General features: G+C 38.2%; 1 pseudogene; it reads right to left on the reverse strand.

Annotated features, from left to right (window-relative positions):
* LOC113070411 (cGMP-dependent protein kinase 1-like) overlaps nt 1-2,935 on the reverse strand; it is a 48,307-nt pseudogene extending 45,372 nt beyond the window's left edge.
* Nucleotides 2,936-19,157: the final 16,222 nt, after the last annotated feature.

The raw sequence follows: 19,157 nt of genomic DNA on the forward strand, positions 1-19,157 counted from the left end.
CAATGTGTTTATGTGGTTTCAGGGTTAAAAACACATTATTTTCCACATACTGTACATTATTGCTTCTCCTATATATGCCTCGCCTTTCTGAAATGCGTCGATTTTTACAAAACTCATCGGTCTGAAAAGCGAGGTGTGCTCTGATTGGCCAGCTATCCAGTGCATTGTGATTGGCTGAATACCTCAAGCGAGACGGAAATGTTACGCCCCTTAACATACTCTGGAGCGATGTGTACCAGTGCAACAAGACAAAAAAATATATATTACAAACAAGGCATTTGTTGCATCCAGTGGGGACATAATTATTGATTATAATGACTTATACGTTGCGAATTGTGCTGCATAAACATAAAACCATGCATCTCCACGACATGGTGCCGGCAGCAACAGCGAGAATAAAAGTCACGCTTAATTCTTTGCGTGAACATTTGGACAGCACTAAGCAAATCTTCCCACATCATGACAACTCCAAAGAGAAAGAAAAAATTTGAATGGCATCATATGACCCCTTTGAGTGTAACAAGGGCTACTGCAAAGGTAACTGCAAAAAAAGAATCAGAAACAGGAAGAAACAAGATGCAATTATGAGACAGAGACATGGTGAGTGACATTCAAATGGCAAAAACACACTCTACTGAAAGAAAAGAAAGGGGTAAATCACTCGCTATTACGAATTATTTTTCGCAAAAACACAGTACTTGCCTATACTTCGAATAGAAATAAAAGCAACAGAACAGTGGATACATTAATGCATCAGCAAAGAAAGACACTCAGAATAAAGATAAATGGATTTTTCTCCAAAAATAACATTCATCTCCCTGACCACACACAAAGATATAGAATCCTCTTCCAACACATAATGAGCTTTCAAAGACTAAACCAATATTGATGCCAGTTTGATCCCATCTGGCAGCCCAACACGAAAGCTTTTTTCATTCAGATCTTTATAATCATTCCTTAAAGAATAGAAGAAAAGACTCTGGTGCGATAGGGTTCAGAGGGTTGACAAGGTTACGTTGTAAATTAGTACAGTGTTGAGCTTTTAAATGTCAGATACACAGCAGATGGGGGAGGCCATGCTGGTCAGAAACAAAAGAGTGATGTTCCTCTGCTGCCAAATCACTAGATGCTAATTAATTAAGGGTATGTGTGTTCATGACAGCAGACTGAAACAAAAAAAAATCCTTCACTTCCAGGGAAACTGTGTAGTCTGATCAGATCCTCTGGTCTTGACAGTGTGTGCATAATAACAGCTGAACATGTTAATAGCTTTTGTGATCCACATGCTGCACAATATCATGCTGCTTTGATAAGCAAATTACCAGTCCGTTAAACAAAGCAGTTATTATAGTATTTGGGTATTTCCTACGTCACTGCTCCTATAACTGCACAGTACAGACATATTATTCCTGGTTCAGATCTTTCCTTGTGGAAAAATCTAACTTTTGTGGAGCGTCATCAATGAGATGCTTCTGCAAATGTCAATGAATGGCATTTTGAACAGAGCATAATGAGTTTGTGTCTGAGTTTTCAGATTTACAGCAGACATCATAATGATTTCAATTGTGCAACCTGCACAGCCCATGATATTGTTGTCCCTTTCAAGAAAGTTACTATGGTAACCATTGCCAGAATGCCAGGTAGGATGAAAAAGTGTGTAAAAATAACATATTTACAAGTTAGTATTTTAGCAAAACCTAAGGTGATTTTATGGATGGTGTTCTGAAGAACAGCAGGTGAATTCAGTGAAGTTTAAAGTTTGCACTCTGTTCTTGTCTACAATATTTATGCAAAAAGCAGTGTGTCAAATCAGTATACAGTGTCCAAATACACAGTATGACACGCTAGGCAAATATTTGGTGTACGGAGGCATCTTCTGAAGTGAAGCTTCTTGTCTCCTTGTAGGGATCTATCCATGTTACAGGGTTTAAGCTAACTTTGGGTTCTGTGGGAATGGATCTTGTCAGATTCAAAACTTGGAAAAAACAATACATGCATATACAAAAATAAGATATTTTTATTTAAGTGCAAGAAAGTTTCTTACCGAGTGTTGCTGTTAGTATGCTACTTTTATGGCTAGGTCATTCAGATGTATTTATAGAGCTTTATGCGGTGTTTAATAACTTTAATTCCTCAAATAACACATTGAACGTTTTAAAGACAGCATAACCTGGTGATGACTCCACTTTGTAGCCTATTAAAGGTTAGGCGTTTAGGTAGTGAGTTTTAGGTTGTATTAGATCATGATTTTATTGACGTATTCGATGGTTTAAATGCAGCATTTGATTACTTTTATGTAGTATGCTATTTAATGATTTTGAGGTTGTATTGTATCGAGTTGACCTACTTGGCACTCTTTGGGACGTTGGGCAGGGTCACGTGACTCAGCTGCTGGACGTTGGCGGGTTCGGCGCTGATCGCCTGGCGTTTGGTGCGCTGGTGCTCCTGCAGCTCCGAGCGGCTCTGGACCTGTTGGGTCGCCGGGCGGATCACGGAGCGGTACTTATCCAGTTCGTTCTGCAGTTTCTGAATGAGTTCGTCTTTTTGGTCCAGTTCGAGCTCCAGTTCGTCAATGAGCGCGTCTCTCTGTCTCAGTTCTTCGATTTTCTCCTGAAGCGCGTACTGGAGGTCGCGTAAAGTCCCCATCATCACCCCTTCCGAGTCGAATAAAACCTCCCAGACCTGCACTTTTAGCAAGTTTACTTAGAGAAGAAACACCGTGCACTTAACCAGCTTCTATTCTAGACTAAAAGGACCTATAAAACGAGGAGAACCTGTGGAGAGGGGAAAAGTCTCGCAGTGTATACGTGAAAAAAAAGAAAAAGGAAAGAGGGAGCGCTCAATCCCACAGAGCGGCTCTGACAGCAGCGCATCCGTGTGAGGGCGCGTCGCTCGTGGGCAGTGACGTGATGAATGAGTGGAGCTCGCTCGCGCGCCTCACAGAAGACCGCGATATTCCCTGGACAGTCAGTATGGTTGATATAACTTCTGATATAACTTCTCAACTTCTGAGACAAACACTTTACAGTTATCCAGAACTATGTAAAATACCCAGTTTTCTAGCAGTGGCGTTACATGTTGGTTTAAAACACCTACAGATAAATCATTTAAAAAATATATGTTCCTTGTTTTATTGTTGTGATTATTTTTTATGATTATTTTACTTCCTTTTATGTAAAGCACTTTGAATTATACGTTTGTGTATGAAGTGTGCTATATGAATAAACCTGCCTTGCCTTACAGCAGTTAAAAGCTGAATTATCCCTAAACCTGGAGATATGAAGTCATGGAAGTCAAATAAATTCCAAACTAAAATTCCAAACTAAATCCTAAAATTCCTTTTTTTTTTTTTTTTTTGTACTGCAACTGTTGGTTAAACAAACTAACATACTACCAAACATTAAAGCAAAAGTCAACTAAACTGAAGGAATAAAGGCTTTCTGAGGACAAGACCAAGATGTCACACGTGCTTACATATATATATATATACATATATATATATATATATATATATATATATATATATATATATATATATATATATATATATATAGTTATTTATGGTATAATTTTTGTTGGCCAAAGAATAATTTTAAATTGTTGAAGAACCATAGTTTTACTGTTTACAAAAAGGTTTTCTGGTTTTCATTTGGACAACTTAACCTAAATAATGTGACTACATTGTGATATTTACTATGTTACATGAACTGCATTCCTAAAAAGGTCATTTATTAGTATAACGTAGAAGCTGTAACATCCATGGAATCTTTCTAATGGACAACAGATGGAAAAAGTTTTTTACATGAATACAATTTTATTCAAAAGTGGTTAGTGTACACAGTGTACACTGTACACAGCTTCTTTAAAGAACCCAAAATGGTTTAAAAAAAAAAAAAAAAAGCATGTTTGAAGCATGTTTTTATTTTATCAATGGGCAGTAATGACTGGAATCGATCAATTGCCAAGACTTGAATATTAGACACCTCTAATAATCACCGACTGCTTAAATATGACTTACCTCCACCGTGGAGAACTAATAGAGACACACCATGCAAGATTTTGTTTTTAAATTTATGAAAGAACATAAGGCGCCCTCTGGTGTCAGACTATGAAAGACACAGGAATAATGAATTGATGTTAGGGCTACTATAGTGACTAGCAGGACAAATGTATCTGTTATACTTAACAGCCCTGCCTAAGAACAATGATATCTGTGCATGGACAACTCTATCTATTCTTTATATAGCCTATAAACTGAGTGATAATTCTCTCACAAAAAAAAAAAACAGAAGACTACCTACACACCATTGGGAATCTACCTCTGCTCTGGATGAATTTTTTGAGCCTGCAATGTTCTCTTTGTCAGCTTTAGCTGAATAATAAATTCAAAACTAATGTGGACAGAACTTAAAGAAAAGCAGTGACAGTATGAGTAGGCAAGCATGAGAGAAACAAACCCTTATCTGAAACTGAAACGGCTTGTGAAAGATCTCAAAGGCCCACAACAGCACCCAGATGTCTACCATTCTTTGGATACTTATAAAAGACAAAAATAACACAAAGAACAATTCATCCAAACAATGCCTCAAAATAAAAATGAGGAATGCAAGATTACTTCTTCTTTCTGCTGTTCATTTCCATCACTTTCTCACTGTCACTGTCCTTGAAAGGACCTCTCCCAGAAAAACAGGCTTTAAATTTCACCTCTATAAACTCTTCCTGCAGGGTTCTTCCTCTGTGGATCGATAGAAAGTGGATCTGTTGTAACATGACTAGTGTGGCTGCTCTTTTGCCATTTTTTCTCTTTGGGACCCCTACAAGTGCACCGGCTCTTTTTTTAGATGACAACAAGATCTCACTTTCAACAATATTTCCAGCACAAATCTTCAGAAGACAAAATTGTGACTATTCCTTAATTAAGTAACAACGTTCACTGGGAATTCTCCTCTGAAAATACATGTTAAGCTTAATTTAAATTAAAGGAAGAACTTGCTTTGGATTATAAATTGTGAAACAGTATTTCTCCATCACTAACACGGTGCTAAAAGTAGGATTCTCATTGTAATTATTGTCATTAGTGGAAAAACCGAGAGTCAGATGATGCATCATAAGGCAAAGTTTGTTTATCAGCATGGTCTCAGCGCTCATTAAGCTACAAATAGCTTTTATCCCTCTGCTTCTTCTATAATGAAATCATTACAGTAGGAGTCATTAGGCCAGCACATCTGTCTTCATACTAACTTCACAACAACACAAATACATAATTGCACATGCTATGTGCTCCAAGGGTAAGCATTCCTAAAAACGCAATTATGAAGACTATTAGGATATTTAGGTTATTAGTGATGTGATGGCCCTTAAGTGATGGAGGAAAACAACAACAAAAGAGCTTCTGCCCTCTTGTGGGCAATGCTGCATGCAAATCAAATGTGAGGTGATGCTAATATATTTCCCACAGAGTCTTGAGATTCAGCCCAAACACAATTTGTAACTCGACAAAGCCTGGATTTCTGTACATACTGTGATGGCATTTGATTAATGCAAATGCACTGACTGAATACTAAGCTGTAAATACAGATGCATTCAAGAAATTATATACAGTGCCCTCCATAAGTATCAGTAAAGACAAAGTTGCTTTCTCTGCTGTGGAGTCAAGACATTTGCAAATATGATTAAAAGATGAATATGTGACAAAACTACAGAATGCCACATTTTATTATTAGGTCTTTCAACACATACATGTTTTAACAAATAAAAACGACAGCTGTCAACTGTCAAATTATCCTGCGGACTGTAGATTGACAGCATCACCCCAGCTTTCTGGAGGTTGTTGCTGATTTTACAGACATGTATTTTAGGGTTAATTTTCACAGCTTTTATGATTTGTCTGTCATCAACCACTGTTGTTTTTCTCAGCCGTTCAGGTCATTGTTGGTTGCTGTTGGCACCGGTAGTTTCCAAACTCTTGATTTCTCCATGCCGTATGTTCTTCTTATAGTTCTTATTGACTTCCTCTTTTCTTTTAGCATCCAAATTGCTTGCTTTTCTTTCAGAGTCGTCTTCCTCGTCTTCATCCTGGTTTGTGTGTGTCATCATTGAATGCAGGAATGCAGAAGCAATGGATATAACTGATGAGACACATTCCCTGTTTTTAATATCTGAAGAATTAATGCAACAGGACACAGCTGAACACTTGAAAAGACCTGTGAGTCAACTGTTCCAATACTTATGCTCACATCACACAGGGAGATGAAACTCGAAAAGTGCTGATCTTCTTAGCTGGTAAAACATCTTTGTTGAATTACCCAATAATAAAATGTGACATTTCATATTTACAGATTTCTTGACTCCACAGCAAACAGAACAATTTTGTCTTTACTGTTCCAATACTTATGGAAGGCACTGTATACATATATTTTTTCAAAATAACCACTGAAACCCCAAAAGCAATAAGTGAAGTACAATTCTGACTTAGATTTTGCTACCCAGAGTGTTCAGTCAGACCTTCTACAAAGATGCTCATGGATAGGGATAGGGCTGATGGGAGGGGAAGCATATGGTCAAACAAAGCACTTTCTAATGGCGTATCAAATATCCTGAGACAGGCTCTTGGGCGCTACACGTTTAAACCCTAAAAGCCGATAATGCACGAAGCTTCCTGTGCTCGGAGCCCTCTGGGAGCTGATGATGATGATGATGGTTTAGATCAATGATACACTCTATCTCCCCCACCTCCTCCTTTCTCTCTGAAGCTTCACAAAGATGCTCTGTCATCGTGAGAGTTTCTTCATTCATGTCCTCAATCCTCCACCTCAAATAAACTTAATGAAGATGGAACAAAATCAAATAATGCCAACGAAGTGTCAAACTAATTAAAAGTCCTTAAGACCTGTGCAAAACCATTCATCAGTTGCGAATGTTAAAATCTCACCTGTCAGATTTGGCAACTCTCCCAAGGCTTTGGTTTGATAAATCCTGGTGTGTTTGCGGTTCGGCTGATATTCCCTGCGCGCGGTGGGTCCGGGGTCCGATCTGCGCGCTCGGTAAAACGGACTGGCATTTGTGCAGCTTTCTCTTCAGCTCGCTGATTTCGTCTTCTCGCTCCAACAAACGTCTTTCCAAATCTCGTATCCTCTCCTCCTTCAGAATTAAAATCTTGGCAAAGTCTTCCTCTAGGTCGCTCATTCTGAGGTAGTAAAAAAAAAAACTTTAATCCCCTTGAAATCAACCAGGCGCGCTCTCAAACTGTATCACGCGCCCAGACGAGCTCTGGTTGTGAAGCTCCAGTGTAAAACAGCTGATCTATTCACGTGTTTACAGTCGGAAACGGGAGTCGCTGTCGGTCACTTCTGTCCTAATCACCCCCGTGCAAAAACACACACCATACCGGGTACAGACTGTCTACTCATACACAGGGTCTTCAGGATAGGCGGAGTTTCACATTTGTGCTTGGGGGGGCTAAAGTGGGGGGATAAAAAGCCGCATTGGAAACTCTGTGTTCTACATGATATACCACCATAAGGTATGGTTACGTGGACATTTTAAAGCGCCGAGGTGGTATGAATGCAGTTATACTGGAATCATAATCGTGAAAACAAAATATGAACTGTACCGTCACAATCCATAAGCTTTTCTTTTCTTTTTTTGTCACAATCCACAAGCGCTCTTACTGATATGACAAACTTGCAGTATATGTAAACGAATCATTATTGGAAAGAGTCGTATTCACTTTAATGAATCGGTTGATCTTTAAATTAGAATTGAATCTGTCCGGGCAGTTACCGACTCACTGAACCGAGAACTGTCTTACTGAGCAGATCTCTATTGAACCAAGGATTTGAGAGTGCCGGGCGAAAAGTTAGTTAGGCTTAGCCAGTGAGTCGCATCAACACACATATTAAATTAAATTTATGCATTTAGCAAAGTCTTTTATTTTAAGCGACAGTGCATTTAGGCTAACATTTTTTACCTAATGTGTTCCCTGGGAATCGAACCCACAACATTGCGCTGCTAACGCAATGCTCTACCACTTGAGCAACAGAAACACTATAAATATAAACTAGATTTAGAATTGTTAAATGCAAAACCTTTTAGCTAATTAATTTTAGTATTGTTAAGAGCAACAAAACTTTTGTTTATATGTTTTATGAAGTGATTTGGTGGCTGCAACAAAATTAACATTGACAAGATAAATTACAGTAAAATCCTAATAATGAACACATTTTGGAAAAGGGTCTTTCATAACCTTCCTATGTGGCTTTGAATTTCTAAGCCGGAATGTCACGGTACGACGTGATGAAATTAAAGCTGCAGTAGGTAACTTTTGTAAAAATATATTTTTTACATATTTGTTAAACCTGTCATTATGTCCTGACAGTAGAATATGAGACAGATAATCTGTGAAAAAATCAAGCTCCTCTGGCTCCTCCCAGTGGTCCTATTGCCATTTGCAGAAATGCATCCGCTCCCGGTAAGAAACAATCAATCAGAACTGCGGTCTGTAACTTTGTTTGTGTTCAAAATGTAGAAAAATGTATATAATAAGCGAGTACACCATGAATCCATGTTCCAAACCGTGTTTTTAGCTTGTCCTGAATCACTAGGGTGCACCTATAATAAGTGTTTATATTCAGACTATTTTAGATTGCTTCGGGGGTACCGCGGCGGAGTAACCCAGTACCTTTGTGATTCTTCATAGACATAAACAGAGAGAAGTAGTTCCGGCTACGATGTTCTTCCGCAAGACGCAAGCAGTTCTGTTTATTAACCGCTAGAGCGTCAAAAGTTACCTACCGCAGCTTTAAGAATTGTACTGAACATGTTCTCTGAAACGAACTGTTCGAAAGAACCGATTCGCTTAAATGTACCAGACTTCCCATCGTTAATCAACGCGAGTCTGAATTAGTATGCTTTAAGCCTGCAATCACATATAAAATAAATCACATATAAAATAAAGTAATAATGATTTCTATTTTGCGTTTTTTTTAAAGTGTTTTTTCACACGCTCAAATAATGCTGAAGCACCCCCTGGCAGTCCCTCAACCTGGCTCTTCATCCAAGTCATGTGATGAATGGATGACGTCATTTTGTGCAACCTGACACGTGAATCACATCCTGAAATATTTAGGCATCTTAGATCAGTTATTCAATCTATAAAGAAAAAACAGTTTTTCACATTATATTATCCTGTGAGCTGAATAAATCTTTTTGGTATTAGCAGCATTATTTATTTCTACAAGCACTCTGAGAGACATAGCTACAGTAGACTATTGTGCATTCATGCCCATCCATCCATGATATGAAAGCATCATCCCTCTTCACATTCGAGGGAGAGGAGCTATAATTCAGATGCAGGGATAAAGAGAGAGAGTGACTAACAATCTATTGTTTTTCTTTGAAAGGCACCCTATGCACAGAATTTTTTTGTAATCTAAAAAAGAAGCCCTATACAGCACAGTAGCTATACAGTATTGTTCAAAATAATAGCAGTACAATGTGACTAACCAGAATAATCAAGGTTTTTCGTATATTTTTTTATTGCTACGTGGCAAACAAGTTACCAGTAGGTTCAGTAGATTCTCAGAAAACAAATGAGACCCAGCATTCATGATATGCACGCTCTTAAGGCTGTGCAATTGGGCAATTAGTTGAATTAGTTGAAAGGGGTGTGTTCAAAAAAATAGCAGTGTGGCATTCAATCACTGAGGTCATCAATTTTGTGAAGAAACAGGTGTGAATCAGGTGGCCCCTATTTAAGGATGAAGCCAACACTTGTTGAACATGCATTTGAAAGCTGAGGAAAATGGGTCGTTCAAGACATTGTTCAGAAGAACAGCGTACTTTGATTAAAAAGTTGATTAGAGAGGGGAAAACCTATAAAGAGGTGCAAAAAATGATAGGCTGTTCAGCTAAAATGATCTCCAATGCCTTAAAATGGAGAGCAAAACCAGAGAGACGTGGAAGAAAACGGAAGACAACCATCAAAATGGATAGAAGAATAACCAGAATGGCAAAGGCTCAGCCAATGATCACCTCCAGGATGATCAAAGACAGTCTGGAGTTACCTGTAAGTACTGTGACAGTTAGAAGACGTCTGTGTGAAGCTAATCTATTTTCAAGAATCCCCCGCAAAGTCCCTCTGTTAAAAAAAAGGCATGTGCAGAAGAGGTTACAATTTGCCAAAGAACACATCAACTGGCCTAAAGAGAAATGGAGGAACATTTTGTGGACTGATGAGAGTAAAATTGTTCTTTTTGGGTCCAAGGGCCACAGGCAGTTTGTGAGACGACCCCCAAACTCTGAATTCAAGCCACAGTACACAGTGAAGACAGTGAAGCATGGAGGTGCAAGCATCATGATATGGGCATGTTTCTCCTACTATGGTGTTGGGCCTATTTATCGCATACCAGGGATCATGGATCAGTTTGCATATGTTAAAATACTTGAAGAGGTCATGTTGCCCTATGCTGAAGAGGACATGCCCTTGAAATGGTTGTTTCAACAAGACAATGACCCAAAACACACTAGTAAACGGGCAAAGTCTTGGTTCCAAACCAACAAAATTAATGTTATGGAGTGGCCAGCCCAATCTCCAGACCTTAATCCAATTGAGAACTTGTGGGGTGATATCAAAAATGCTGTTTCTGAAGCAAAACCAAGAAATGTGAATGAATTGTGGAATGTTGTTAAAGAATCATGGAGTGGAATAACAGCTGAGAGGTGCCACAAGTTGGTTGACTCCATGCCACACAGATGTCAAGCAGTTTTAAAAAACTGTGGTCATACAACTAAATATTAGTTTAGTGATTCACAGGATTGCTAAATCCCAGAAAAAAAAAATGTTTGTACAAAATAGTTTTGAGTTTGTACAGTCAAAGGTAGACACTGCTATTTTTTTGAACACACCCCTTTCAACTAATTGCCCAATTGCACAGCCTTAAGAGCGTGCATATCATGAATGCTGGGTCTTGTTTTTTTTCTGACAATCTACTGAACCTACTGGTAACTTGTTTGCCACGTAGCAATAAAAAATATACTAAAAACCTTGATTATTCTGGCTAGTCACATTGTACTGCTATTATTTTGAACAATACTGTACATAGATTTTAAATAAATAGTTCAGAGCTAAGCCACTCTAAATGCAGATAAATGTACCTGTGAATGTGCATTCTATATTAATGCTATATTCAATATAAAGTCAAATAAAACACAATGAACCACTCAAAGCTGCATGTTAAGAGTTCTCTTGGTTAAGAGGGTTCTGGCCTATCCATGATAAAAACTACTGTAAAACCTAAAATGTTAAAGCTTTTCAGACTGAACATCAAAGTGGGATCATAACAAGAAACAGTACGATTTTATGGCTGTGCATTCACCTTATTTTTTATCTAATCACTACTTAATTGTTTTTAATGCTTTATGCTATCATTATCAGTTAAGCAGGATTTTAAATCTGTTATCTTTGGTGTGATCAGAGAGATGTGATAGGAGCTCATTCTCTGGCTCTCCTGCTGTGCGAATGATGACACAGTGATTAGCACAGGAATGCTGTGCACCTGAGGGAGCGATTGGATTACAGGCTGGGTGAGGTGGGGCTGGTGGGTGGTGCTGGCACAGACATTACTCATCCCATTCCTGTTATACAGTCTCTCTCTCAGTGAAACCCAATCAGATGTCTCTGAGCTGCAGGACCAGAGGACGTTCTGTCCGTCATTGATCACTTCTGCCACTGTGCTCTGAAATCTGGGAAACAGGAAGTCAGTAAGAAGATATGGTCAATACATCAGACTTGATCAATGTGTTATTGGTGGTGCTTACTAAGGCATGGAACACCATTATTATTGCTGATACATACAGCATGTGCTACAGTCATGAACAATAACTCAGTTTGGGCAGTTTAGCGAGGAGACGTGTTTCTACTTATCTAAGCATCCAAATAAAAAAAAAGTGTACAGAAATTGCTGAAGAAATTGTTGTTGTAATATCTTTATTGCTTGCATTGTGGTAATTTCCTGCAATAACAGAATATGTTCACACAGTAGTCCTGAAAGGAGTGCTAAATAATTGATTTAGATTAATTATACATTCACATTAGTAAAAATTGTAAACAGTAAACTTGCATAGTAAAAATTACATTATATATTTCCATAGTAAAATGGATATTAAATTTTTACAGTTAAAATGTAATGCAATTTAATTTAATTGAAGTATACTGTATGAATAGAACTGCAGGTTGCCATTATTCATTTGTCACATTATTGGCATATTAACTGGCATTGTGAGTTATTCTATGCTGTTAAAAATTTCTCTTAGGTTGTGAAAAACAGCTAAAAAAGGGTATTATGCAGACTCCAGTGGAGAACAAGACATAATTCCTGTTAAATGAAAGAACAAACTGATCTAGAGAGTTTTTGGATGAATACTCGAGAGGATGAAAGCAGCAGGAGTTGAGTACCCAAAATAGCTGAGAATAAAAATGAAATCCCTTAAGACCTTAAAGGATTTATATTTACTATTCCTATCAGTTGCTGTGTTTACAGGCATGACTCAAGGCCATAAAGCAAATTGTCTTCTGTTAACCGTCCATACAGACCAATCTATGCTTGTATGTACAGGACAATTTGTAAATCACAGCTGTTAGTAAATACAGTTGCAAAGAACACCTTGGCAATGGATTAGCAAAAACTCCAGCATCGAGCACAAGTATCCACCACTCATATTTTCTCCAGAGAATGTAAAAGCAGTTTTAGACTGCCATATTGTAAGCTTCCTGTGCTGATTTATTATGCAAACATTTCTGTTTCTAAACGGAGGAGTCAATTTTCTGAGCGTAGCGGTGGGGACGCTCTTCTCAGCAGCTTCCAGATGCATCTTTACAAAACAAGGCTCGAGAAATGTCACAGCAGTCGGCTCAAAGCCTGTGTGAGAGAGTCAAACTCACTCTAATGACGGTCTCTCTGTCTGCTTATATTTTATCAACTGTCACTTCACACGGCCCGTGCTCACATTCTCTAAATGAGGAGATTCTGGTTGATATAAACTCAGCTGACTTCTACTTTCATCTCCGTGTATGCGTGTGTGTCTGCTTCTCACTAATTCTCTCTGTTTCTCACGCTGTTGTCTCCCCTCAGGTTAGGCATGTTATATTTTTAGAGGAGTGTTTTTACACGCTGTTCTCAAAGGGGGATTATTTCCACTTACTCAGGTGTCTTGTAGAGGAATCTTATTAGACCTCATTCTTTGTGGAAAATAGGGAGTGATTGGATGCCATCAAATGGACTATTCAAATGGGATGATTATCCAATCTCTCTCTTAAAACTATAACGTTTTAATTTCTCTACCACTTTAAAAGGACTGTTTAGATAGCTTTTAATACCAATTTTTTTTTTTTTTTTTTTTTTTTTTTGAGAAATATTTAGTATTTAGAGTTTACAACCAGAATTTTGACTCAGTATCTGACTCGTTCATTTACTCTCAGTGCTGTCATTGCCATCAACAATGCAGGGACAAAACTAAAAGGTCTTCTGCTATGTCAGACCGTCAGATTTCCTCTCACAGACTGCCCACATCTGGTGGAATTTATTGGTCTCGGCTTTGGAGACCTTTCCCTGTCTCAAATATGGCCTTTCCTTCTTGACCTGTTCCTCAAGAGTCCAACAAAAAGCTTCTCCGATGATAGCCAGACAGTGTGTGCGAGTGCTCCTTTCTTATCTCAGGTTAAGCCTGGTTAAGTCCAAATGTCTTCTCACTAGACTGGGTCACTTTTTCAGATCCTTTAAACCTGCCAGTGAGAATGGAGACCAAGACAGTTAGAACGATAGATAGATAGACAGATAGCTTTGTCAACTTTGGCATTTTATTTGCACTCTCAGGCCAGGCTATGATATATGTGGTGCAGAGCGATGCTGTGTGTTTACACGTGTGTGAGCGGCGCGTAACAGACCTTACATGGTGCGGCTGTGCTCTGTAACGCTGCGGTGGGACCCTCTTCCTGGCAGGAACCTAAAGACAGCAAACAGATCCCCCTACTTCAGCAACAGAGCGGCATAGACCACATTCACAACCATTCCTCAGATAACCTGATCTAATTGTAGCTGCAGTGGAACAACAGAATATCTGTCTACATCTCTTTCCCCTCCTCTGTGTGAGCTTCGGTGTTTATGAAAAATGTGTGTTTGTGTCGATGCGTGTCTATCACTCAAGTGGGAAAGGAATCGTTGGAGAAAGGTCAGCAGGCAGATGTCTAGTTAGCAGAGAGGCGGGAAGGCTGTCAGAGAGCATTAGCTGCTGTGTATTTTTCAGGGGTGGAAAAACGTGGAAGTTAATGAAAGTTTAATCCTTACTGAGGACATCTTGTGCAGGCACTGCAATGGATAAGGGCTGTTTTATCACAAACTCTATTCATTTTTGTATAGACTAAAGGAAGAACTTTAATGGATTAAAATGCAAAAATGTGTAGTTTATATTGTTGTTAAAGTGCTTATATTAAGGGAACAGATCAATCAAAAATGAAAATTTGCTGAAACCCTCAGGTAATGCAAAATGTAGATGAGATTGTTTTTTTCATTGGAACAAATTTGGAGAAATGTATCTGCACACCACTGGATCCTCTGCAGTGAATGGGTGCCGTCATAATGAGACTCCAAACAGCTGATACAACATTGTATCCACTAATCATTTTTGTTTAGTGAGGGAACATAACATTTGCTGATTCTTCATCATTTTTGTGGTATTATCCTCTGCATTAAATCAATGTAAAGGCTGAGGTTTAGTAGTATCGATGCTATTGTTTAAAAATAAGCCCATTCAGATGGGATCTGGGCAAACTGGTCCAATATTCCAAGAGGAGCCATTTCAAGTTTATAAATCAGATGTTATTTTCTTGAATGTCTATGTTCTAAATAATGCCCCTCCACACTCAAACTGACTGGGCTCTTGGGTGCATATCAGCTAGTCTTGACCTGTACCAACATGTTGTTCTGGAGTTGCTTACAACAGTACAGTATTTATTCTCTCACTCTCTCTCTCTCTCTCTCTCTCTCTCTCTCTCTCTCTATATATATATATATATATATATAGCACTTTGGGTATGAGAAAAGGGCACTCTAAAAATAATTAGACATTTTGCTAATTATTTTTACAATTATTCTAAATATAAAAACATTAGCAGTCAATGGTATGCATTCATTTAAACTATTCAGCAAATGTGTGTAGACCTCAGGCAGGTATGTCAGGCATGACACTGTGGCATTATGGATAGTTAATGTGTGAGCAGTAGGTCAGCTGCGGTCAGCTGTCCCACCAAAATACTGATTCCCTCAAACAAAACTGTTCTCGTAAATGTCCAGCTTCCTAAAGATAGATGCAGACTGCTATAGGGGCTTCCATAAATCACTGCATGATGGTTCCTGGTAAAACTACTCTTTAACTTTGACTCAAAAACAACATCACCTCTGAAACTCAAGCCCACATGCTCTAGATTCTTCTCATAAAAAAACATAAACACAACAAGCATACCCTATTTCCAGTAGTCCCAACATGTAAAGTGTGGGTTCGTTATGTTATGTCAGTCTGCTCTGTTGTTCACTGCAGTACTGACCCGGAGTAAACATGCCAAGGTCCATGTCTCTGATAAAAGAGCTGTGCTTTAGGTGTTTTAGTGCTCAGAAGGGCCCTCTGACCTCTGACCACTGGTGAGTTTGATCTAGTACAGCTTCAAGATCTACTGCAGCATCCGGTCACACATTCCTGATGGTTAACACCTGTTGAACATGCTGAGAAAAATAGAAAGAAAACAAACGGATGACTAGGGAGAAATTATAGAGAATCTGGGGAGAAAAAAAATCCACGAAACAAGGATAAGAATTTGAGGCACTGAATGAGTGGATCATTTAGTTCTATAGAATAGCATGCACTGAAAAATTGTTTAGTTTCACTATTTTTCATTTCATTTCAGCTATGTTGCAGTTCATTTAAATGTCTATTTAAAGACATCTTGAGTAATATGAGGTCAAGAACTGTATGCACCAGCATAATTTAAAAGAATTAGAACATAAAATATTTCTGGGTAAAGATCTAGGACACAGCACTTAAACAAATCCAAACATTTCACTCAATAGAGACCCTGCTGGCAGAACTTTGCAATAACATCTAATGCATCCAATAACACTGAGAGCACTAGGACTACAAACTAAAAAAAAATCACGACTGATAAAACGTTATGCAAATTCAACATACAACATGAAGAGCAATGTATTAAGACCTTTTGTGGTTCTCTAGAGTGTAATACATAATGAGGTCCATGAAAACATGTCATTCTCAGTGTAGGCTAACTACAAACCATTTTCCAACTTCCAAACCATTTTCATAAACCTTTCCTTTTCACGTTCTGCCTTTCTGAGGAACAGAAACCCAGTTCTGAAACCCAGCCAATAGCGTAACTAGACACATTTATTATATATAAAAAAAAAAAAAAAAAAAATTCAAAGTCATAAATAAAACAAAGCTTATTGGAGTATGTTTTAAAAGAAAATACTATTTCAGTCTTTATACATCAAATTTTTAGTTTACAGTCCCACATTGTGTTACAGACATGATTGATGCCTTACAACTGCAACTTGCATAGGTGAACTACCATAAGTAAACTACTATTACTTATCCAAATGAACAGACTAACAATAGCTAAATCCCAAATGACGCACTACACACTATGCACTTATACACTATGTACTCAACAGTGTATAGTGTCTGAATTTTATAAGGATTTTTAATTTATTTATTATTGGAATCTGACAGCCCCTCTCCCTCCACTACATGTGGAGTGTATGAAGTGTCCAACATTCCACACTTGCTTTTTGGTTGTTTAAATGCCTTATCTGTTTTGTTGTTGTTGCTTTTCCATTGTGAACGCACTACATGCAAAAATTATACTACAAAACAGGACAGAATAGTGCTTTAGTTCGCGAAACTGGGACAAACCTACAATTCGACTGATAGCTATTAAAACAGCCATAAAAATCATATAGAATTGCATATAGGAAGTGGTATCTTAGAGATCAAAAGATCATAGACTTGTTAACACTTTTGACTTGGAGGAACCACCTAATAAACATCGTGACATGCAATGACCAGTTATATTTTCTGTGAAATGCAATAAAAGTACCTTTTCCGGTTTATCATCAATGAAAGACTGAATATTAATTACTGGAAAGAGGTGAACATCAGACATGTCTGTATTAAAACACATGAGGTATTTATGCCTTCCATTCCCTCTCTGCTGCCACATCAAGCAGTGTCCTGTTTCGTAACAAGACACGGGGACAATCAAGGGATCTGGCTCTCAGTGTAATTCCCAACAGTCAGAGATTTTCAATCAGGGTTCGTTCAGAGAAGCACCGCCTCAGAGTGCATAAGGAAGAATAATTTACTACAAAGATATCTCGCACAGGATCAGTTAATCTCATACAAAGTTAATTTAGGGAAGGCAATTCGTGCGAGATCAAGACAAGAGGCCTTATGAATGTGAAGGATCCTAGAGAGTTTCTTTCATCATGGGGCAACATCATCAGCATTAGTGTGGCATGTTCACTGACGGTGAATAATTACATTTATACGATGAGTCTTAAGACTGCCCTACAACAGGAGTCTAATAATCAGCCATTTTTTTCTCACAAAATGAAAATCTGCAAAAATGAATAAATAAATGTTTGGAGAAATTTTGCATCACATCACTTGTTCACCAATGGATCTGAATGGGTGCCTTCATGATGAGAGTTCAAACAGCTGATAATTGCATCACAACACATTTTTAATAAAGGTATTAGTGATGAATTTGTTTATTTACTAACATACAGCTTTTAACTTCGCAGGACATTAACTGATAGACTGGAGTCATGTGGATTTTTGTGGTGTTTTCATGTGGAGTCTCATTTTTTCAGAACCATTCACTGCAGAGGATTCAGTGAGCAAGTGATGTAAAGCTACATTTCATCACTTGAAACGCTTCATTTTTTAATTATTTTTATTATGACATTATTCCTTTAGATATCAGAACAGTATTAACTAAGATGAATAATCGCACAATCAGACGAAAGGCAGTTGATGTTGCACAGTCTGCATTGGCTTTTACCCAAGATGCCACTACAGTAACATCATCCAATCCGAAAAGCAACAATTCACAGAACGGAAAACACAGTGGGGGAAAAACACCCAGCTCAAGTTATTGTTAAGGTGAGAAGAAACTGAATGAAAAGAAAGAGACTGAAGCTAAAATCTGAAAAACAACACACACATAGAGGGAAGCTTTCATATTTTGTGTTTAATGCTCCTCTTACTGTTCCCCACTAAGGCAGAGTGTGTAGTGGTTCGCAGTGAGAGCTCACGCAAACAAGAACACTAGATGTGCAAGTCAGACACAAGGGTAAACATTGCCCTAGGACAGAAGACCAAAATAAAGGCATGATTTAATTCACGAAGATCCCTTCAGACAAAACAAAAAGTGTCAAACTCCTCCTGAGAGTCTGCGTCTCATCTCGGTCTGTATATACTGGGTAAGGACTTCTATGTGAAGTGGTCATCCTTGTGTTTAAAGATGTCTACAAATGGAATGTACTGCACACTCGAAACTCAATTTTTAGGGAAATATCTATCAGAAGGATTTGCTTCAGCTTTTTGTGCATGACTGCACAGCCCCACATTAGGCCACATATCTCAGCATTCCATGAAAGAATGGGAGAGAAACGGGGTGACTGGAGAAGCCCTTGGCATATACCCACAAGCTATTCCTTGACCAAAACCCTTCACTGTTTTCCCAGCTGCCTCAAAATAGAGCACACTGTAAATCTCCCACCCTGCCATCTCTCTCACTCACAGTATTCACTATGCTCTCTCACAAACATCCTCGAGCAAAAGAATAGACTATTTCTTAAAAGTGTGTTATTTCCGCACCACTACCTTAAACCAAACCAAAATCGAAAAATAATGAGTTTTCAAACAGTGTTGATGAACACGTTCCCTTTTAATTTTAGCATGCAATTAATATACATGCAGAGGAAAATCCATTAGGATCTTCATTCATCTTTGCAAATGACACGACACACACACACACACACACACACACACAAAACAGGTATTGATTAAACAATTTGTTTTACTAATAT

The sequence above is a fragment of the Carassius auratus genome, unplaced genomic scaffold (assembly GCF_003368295.1).
Source record: "Carassius auratus strain Wakin unplaced genomic scaffold, ASM336829v1 scaf_tig00003867, whole genome shotgun sequence".
Classification (NCBI taxonomy): Eukaryota; Metazoa; Chordata; class Actinopteri; order Cypriniformes; family Cyprinidae; genus Carassius; species Carassius auratus.